A 7,655-nucleotide genomic window follows, 5' to 3' on the forward strand; every position below is an offset into this window, starting at 1 on the left:
AGGAGGAGAACGAGGACGAGGACGAGGACGACGAAGACGAGGACAAGAGGAGGAGAAGGAGGAGGACGAGGACGAGGACGAGGACGAGGAGGAGGAGGAGGAGGAGGACGAGGACGTGGAGGAGGAGGAGGAGGAGGAGGAGGAGAACGAGGATGACGAGGACGACGAGGATGACGAAGACGAGGACAAGGAGGGAGGAGGAGGAGGAGGAGGAGGAGGAGGAGGAGGAGGTCGAGGATGATGAAGACGAGGACAAGGAGGAGAAGGAGGAGGAGGAGGAGGACGAGGAGAACGAGGACGACGAGGACGACGAGGACGAGGACAAGGAGGAGGAGGAGGAGGAGGAGGAGGAGGAGGAGGTGGAGGAGGAGGAGAACGAGGTCGTCGAGGACGATGAGGACGACGAGGACGAGGACAAGGAGGAGGAGGAGGAGGAGGATGACGACGACAATGACAACGAAGACGAGGGTAAGGAGGAGGAGGAGGAGGAGGAGAACGAGGATGATGAGAACGAGGAGGAGGACGACAAGGAGGAGGAAGAGGAGGAGGAGGATGACGACGACGACGACGAAGACGACGATAAGGCGGAGGAGGACGAGGAGGAGGAGGATGAGAAGGAGGATGAGGAGGAGGAGGAGGAGGAGGAGGAGGAGGAGGAGGAGAACGAGGACGTCGAGGATGACGAAGACAAGGACAAGGAGGAGAAGGAGGAGGAGGAGGAGGAGGAGAAGGAGAATGAGGATGTTGAGGACGACGAAGACGAGGACGAGGACAAGGAGGAGAAGGAGGAGGACGAGGAGGACGAGGATGACGAGAACGAGGAGGACGAGGACAAGGAGGAGGAGGAGGAGGAGGATGACGACGACAACGACAACGAAGACAAGGGCAAGGAGGAGGAGGAGGAGGAGGAGGAGGAGAACGAGGACGTCGAGCACGACGAGGACGATGATGACGAGGACAAGGAGGAGGAGGAGGAGGAGAAGGAGAAGGAGGACGAGGACGAGGACAAGGACGACGTGGACAAGGAGGAGGAGGCGAAGGAGGAGGAGGAGGACGAAGAGGAGGAAGAGGAGGAGAACGAGGACGACGAGGACAAAGACGATGACGAGGACGACAAGGAGGACAAGTAGGAGGTGGAGGAGGAAGAGGAACGGGGGGGGAGGAGGAGGGGGAAGAGGAGGAGGAGCAGGGGGACGAGGACAATGAGGACGACGAAGACGAGGACTAGGAGGAGGAGGAGGAAGAGGACGACGACGAAGACGAGGACAAGGAGGAGGAGGAGGAAGAGGAGGACAAGGAGGAGGAGGAGAAGGAGAGGGAGAAGGAGGACGATGACGACGATGAAGATGAGGACAAGGAGGAGGAGGAGGAGGAAGAGGAGGAGGACAAGGACGAGGAGGAGAAGGAGGAGGAATAGGAGGGGGAGGAAGAGGGGGAGGGGCAGGAGGAGGAGGCGGAGGAGGAGGAGGAGGAGGACGTAGATGAGGCGGTCGAGGACAAGGAGGACGAGGGGGAAGGGTGGACAGCTTCCTCATCCTGCTCCTCCACTGCTGACATCAGGGAATTCCCTGGAACATCCAACACCTGCCTTTGCTGCTCGAGGATCTTGTCTGGCACCTCTCTGAGCCTCTTCACCTTTGGCAGTGCCGCAGCATCCTTGGACTCATGGACTGGCACCTGGCAGCTCCAGGACTCTTGCTGCTGGGATGCTTTTCTCCAGGAAAATGTTGGACACGGCCTGGCTCCAATTTTTACTTCCAGCCCTTTCCTGCCCATCTGCATCCTCAGCCACAAGCAGGTTCTGCAGATCGACGTGGCTCTGGGGGAGCAGCGACTCCTGTCTGGGGGCAAAGAAAACAAAGACAACTTGTAAGAGGAGAACCTGGATCTCCTCGTCAGAAGAGAAAGGACTATTCAATCAAGGCAGGGCCGATGCAGGAAACTTTCTAAAATGGAACAAGCAGCAGAAGCACAGGAGTTTTGCAGAAGAAATTCTCCTTCCAGCACTTGGCTTAGGGAAAAGCCTGATGTTGTTAGGAGAGACTTGAGTTCAGGTCTAGTATTGGGTAGCAGACATCTGAACATTTAGACTATTGGCTTGCCAGGCTCACGCTATTCCAACCTGAGACTGAAACTATTCTACAAGCTAGAGATGCTTGGAAGAAATGTTTCTGCTCACACCACGACTGGGGACCGTGCATCATTCCTACCTTGCACCTGTCCAAAGGCCTTCCTCCGTCTGTGCTCCGGCAGCTCTCACCGAGGCTCGGGCAGGGATGGAGGCTCTTGCCACAAGTAGCCCACGTGTGGAGATCTTCCTCATCCTGCTCCTCCACTGCTGACATCAGGGAATTCCCTGGAACTGCCAACACCTGCCTTTGCTGCTCGAGGATCTTCTCTAGCACCGTGCCAAAGGCCCTCTCCTATGGCAGCGCTACAGCATCGTGCGAGTCACGGACTGGAACTGGCACCTCCAGGAAAGTTCTGCTGGGAAACACCCGTCAGCCATTCCCTGACTGCAATGAGCCGGCCTCCTATTCCTCTGCAAGGCTCTTCCTGGCCACGTGCATCCTCAGCAATGAGCCGGTTCTGCTGAGAGCCGCCGCTCGGAGGGAGCAGCGAGTCCTGTCCAAAGGGCTTCCTCCGTCTCCAGTCCTGCAGCTCTCACGGAGGCACCAGGTACGGTCAAGCCTCCTGCCAGGAGTATCCGACCTGTGGAATTCATCCTCATCCTTCTTCTCCATTGCTGAGGGCTCTAATTAGTGCCCTGCAGATGGGAACATCTGCCGTTGCTGCTGGAGCATTTTTTCCAATACCACACCAAAAGTCTTCTCCTCTGGTACTGTCACATCGTTCTTGGAACCTTGGTTGGGAACTGGTGGCTCCAGGACAATCGCTGCTCTGCCTCTGGCTTCTGGGAGTTCCTTACTGGCGGCCTCCTCTTTTCTATCTCCTGCTTAAACAAGAAAGGCTTCATAACTTGACTGCTCTATGCCAGCTATGAGTACATCATCTCTTCTGGAACTCTTTTATAGTGGACACAGAGTTTGTTGAAGCTCATTCTCACAACTCTTATCGTGACTATGCCTGATAACTCTTACAACTCTTATTAGTTCCTAACCTGGATTGCACATCGTCTCTGTCCAGATTAGAATTTTAAAATATACAGTACAATTCTCCAGATCCTCTAGCTACAAGATGCAACCACACATCTTTGTCCTTTTTTATTTTTGCAAAAACATTGGCAATTGTTTCTGTCTTTTATATTTTCCCTTTGGAACTCATCTGTTTCCTGTTTTCACTTCCTCTGCTCAGAAGACCTTTCCTTTGGTTTATTCTTGTACTGATTCTCCAATCTTTCCAGGCTACTTTATCGAGATGCAGCTGGTGCAACAGACACTTCCTAGATAGTTTTTGTTGTTTTGATTTGTACTACAGGAAGATGATAAAACACGTATTTTACATTACCTTGGATGGCAAAAATTTTTTGCATTTTTAATGGAAAATACATTTTTAAAGTTTGGATAACATAATTTAAAAAAAATCGCTTCATTACCTGCCCAGTAGCCATAACATAGGTCTGTATCCATCATCTAAAAGTAAAGCCAGCTTTTGATTTGATACACACATTGAGACTTTATCCTGTAGGAAATCAAGCAGAAAAAATATGCTATTACAGTTTTATCTTCAACTGCACATCACTTCTGACCTTGAGTGAAGGCTCTGCATTATGGAATAGAACCAACTGAGGCAGTGCAGCTCTCGGTTAACACATGATCAGAACCTTAGACTGCTAAGGAAGAGCAGGAAATAGTTTGGCTGCCACCACGAGGCAACAGCACATTGTCCTGTTGACATTCACACGGTCAGAGTGAAACTGGAACCGAGCAATCCCATTCCTTTGCAACCACCCTTATGCTGCAGAGATGGAGCCCTGAGCTCAGCAATGCCATTTGTGACAGAGCTTTCCCAGGTGGGAAGGCATCCTCCCTTCCCAGAGGTATTGCAAGTTCCCCTCTCCCCACTCCATTCCATCTGGAAATGGAATGCTGACAATCCATAAAGGTTATACACCACAACACTGCCATGGATTCTTTTCCTTAGGCAGATCTAAGGCAGTCTGGGAGTCGCTCAGCCTCTTGTACCCTCCTCAAGGGAGCATTTGTAACTTTTTTTCCTACAATAATCCAACCAAACAACTTGGTTACTGCTCCAAGTAATTACCAGCAGCTTTGGCTGTGTTTTCCCATTCGATTCTATTTAACCCAATATTTTGCAAATATTGACACTTCTATATTTGAAATTCCCAGCATATTACAGAGATTTCATAGGTGATCTTCAAACTTCAGAGGTGACATTGACCACAGAGTAGCAATAAATAGGAAATATCAGGACAAAAATTAATCCAATACATACCCCCAACAATCCTCCAATTTTTTAAAATTTTTTTCTTATTCTGGAAGAAACAAATTTAACAGCACTGCCATGCATGCAACAAAGTGACCCAGGCATGAAGATGAGCAAGCTGTTGGTCCTTCACATTCCAGTTTTCAAGGGTGACATTAGTGGGACACTGCTTGGAGCACTGCAATGATATCAAAGTAATCCCTTAAACTTCCTGCTAACTGGAAATTTCTTTTAAGTGCACAGATAATATAGGGCTCATTACTTACACATACAGGCAGAAGGAAAAAACAAGTTTCACCACATTCTCATAAACCTCTGGAAATAAAGTCCTGTAAACTTAACTGCCTTTCTCAGTTTGACAAATTGCTACTGCTATAACATTACCTGTACTGGACCTTGTCAATTGGATGCTTTTGCCCAGACTCCTTGCTCCATATATGTCATTTACACCACAGAGAACAAGACAGAATCCTATCCAAGCAAAAATTCAGTGGGAATGGAGAATGACTTACTCGGCAACACCTGATTCTCTCTGTGCAACATGCACTACAGCTTTCTTACGGTCTGATCAGACACTTCTTATGGTAAAGATCATCATCCTATAGTCCGAACTACGCACTGACTTCCCGGCTCGCTGTGCCTCATCGCCCCACCCTGATCCATTCTCTGCACATTGACTGAGCCTGACCGTACCCTCTGCAACCACCACCTCCCTGGGCAACCTGTGCCAACGCCTGACCACCCCAACAGCAAAAAAAAAGAAAAATTGATATGCAATCCGAATCCCCACTGTCCCATTTGAAGGCCACTCCCTCTAGTAGCCCGTAGGCTTCTTTTCAGAAGCGGTGTGAGGGGAAGGCGGCTCGCCGCTCCCCTTTGCCCACACGGCTGGCTCCCTTCCAGGCCCGATCCCACCCACGGCAAGGAAGGAACGCACCCACCCACACGCCCGCGGCCACTCCTTCACCGGGGCTCTGTCAGTCCCCCGCCGGGGGCCGGTCACTCCCTCGCCGGGGGTCACTCCCCCAGCACAGCCCGCTCCCCGCGCCCGCCCCGCCGCCGCCGCCGCCGCTCCCGCTCTGCCGCCCCCACGGCCCCTCAGCGGCCCCGGCCCCTCCGGGCCCCGCCCCCACCCCTGGCCCCGGCCAATCCCCGCCCAGCCCCGCCCGTCCCGCGGCTCCCCATTGGTGGCGCGCGCTCCGCCCGCGGGCCGAGCAGCGCGAGCGACGCAGGCTCCGCCCCCTGTCCCGCTGCGCGCGCGGAGCGCTCGGCCGTGCCCTGGGCAGCGGCGGCCGCGGGGCCCTCGCGGAGCGGCCGTTCCTCCGCGGCTGCGCCGCCAGCACGGCCGGCAACGCGGGCGCGCAGAAGGCGCTTCGGCCACCGGGCAGGAGGGATCACCGCAGAAACCCAAACGTTCTGCAAGAGCGGGAATTGGTGTCCAAGGACATAGTTTACACCTGCACTTGGCTCGCAACATCCCCCTGCAGCGCTACGGGCTGGTTACTTTAGGCGGCCACAGAGCCCTTAAAGGGAACTGGGCCGCCTTGACTTGTTAGCAAAGCAGCCACAGAGTCCCTAAATCAGACTGGGCTGCCTGGAGTTGTTACTAAACTCCCCCCATTGCACTGACCGTTCTGTGCAATTTCCAATGGCCCCGCAGAAAAAGACCTGGGGGTGGTGGCCAAGAGCTGCTGAACACGAGCCCAGGTGTGCCCAGGTGGCCAAGAAGGACATTGGCATCCTGGCCTGGGTCAGCAACAGTGCGGCCAGCAGGACCAGGGCAGTGACTGTCCCCTGTTTTGGGCACCGCTGAGGCCCCACCTCGAATCGTGGGGTCAGTTTTGGGTCCCTCACTGCAAGGAAGACTTTGAGGTGCTGGAGCGTGTCCAGAAAAGGGAATTGAGCTGGGGCAGGCTCTGGAGCACAAGTCTGAGGAGAAGCGGCTGAGGGAGATGGGGGGGCTCAGCCTGGAGAAAAGGAGGGTCGGGGAGGACCTTCCCTCTCTCTCCAACTCCCTGGAAGGACACCGGCTTGGGTGGGGATTCCTAACCACAAGGTATCTATCCCATGATCTTTTGTGCCAAAAAGATTGTCACCGTATCTTTAGGATTTGGCAGCCGGGAAACCTTGGGGAGGATGGAGGGCTTTGCTTTAGGGCACGCGTTTTTAAAGGCTGCCCAGGCAGTCGCACATCGTGCAAAAGGGGTACGCTCTGCGCGAGACTTACGGGCATCCTGGAATTCAGTGACTGCGGTGTAAAACTGCCTGCTTCCCTTCCGCCGGCGGATCGGGGCAGTCGCTTGCGTGGTTGCTGCGGGAGCTTTTGTGCATTCGGCTTCGGGACTTTGCTAGGCTGCAATTCGGCAATGTGATCGAATGTGCCTGCTTTCCCTGCCTGCTTGCCGCTCGGGAATGCACAGACGGTGCACGGTGTGCCGCCTGGAGCCGGGGCTGTGTCCGCCGTCCCCTGAGTGCCCGGGGAATCGCTCCCTTTGCTCCGTTGTGTCCGAGCCGCCGCCGCCCCCGCCCCGCTGAGGGGCCAAGCGTGCAGCGGAGCGCCCCCTGCCGGCCGCGAGTGCCCCCGGCCCCGCCCCCCGCCGGCCGCGCGGGATCCCGGCCCCGCCCCGCGCCCGCCGCAGCCGCCAGCGGCCCCTGCCGGGCGTGGCCGTAACTGCAGCAAAGGGCAAACCCGGCCCTGGGCGGGGGAGCCTCCTGGGCGTGTGCTGCGGTTTGTTCTGTGCATATTCTGTACTAAAGAACTGCTACTCCTTTCCTGCATTTTTTCAGTCCCATAATTTTCGAAGTTACAATGATTTGGAGAGAGCGGTCTTCTTGCCATTCCAGGAAGGTTCCCACTTCCTTAGCAGACATTTAACTTTTAAAACAGGACACTTTGTTAAAAAAAACCAAACCCAGGAACTTTTCATGATTTCATGTACTACATGATTTCACGTCTAAAGAAACTGGGCTGTCTGCCCTTTTCTTCTCAGGCAATACATTCCTCTGTCTTCAAGTACAAAAGCAACAAAGTGATTATAGGTAACAGTGGCAGAATACGCTGTGTTACTGTCACAGGGCCTCCCGGCTTACTTCACCAGCTCCTGTCTGTTGTTTGCTGCTGCCCAGTGAAGAAGAGTCACATTTTCTTTTTCTGGTTGGCGAACAGCATATCCTGCTTCTACCAGTTCTTTGCATCACTCTGCCATTCCATACCTTAAATGAGACAACACCAATTTACTTACCATTTG

The sequence above is a fragment of the Coloeus monedula genome (genome assembly GCF_965178545.1).
Source record: "Coloeus monedula genome assembly, contig: HAP1_SCAFFOLD_105, whole genome shotgun sequence".
NCBI classification, from domain to species: domain Eukaryota; kingdom Metazoa; phylum Chordata; class Aves; order Passeriformes; family Corvidae; genus Coloeus; species Coloeus monedula.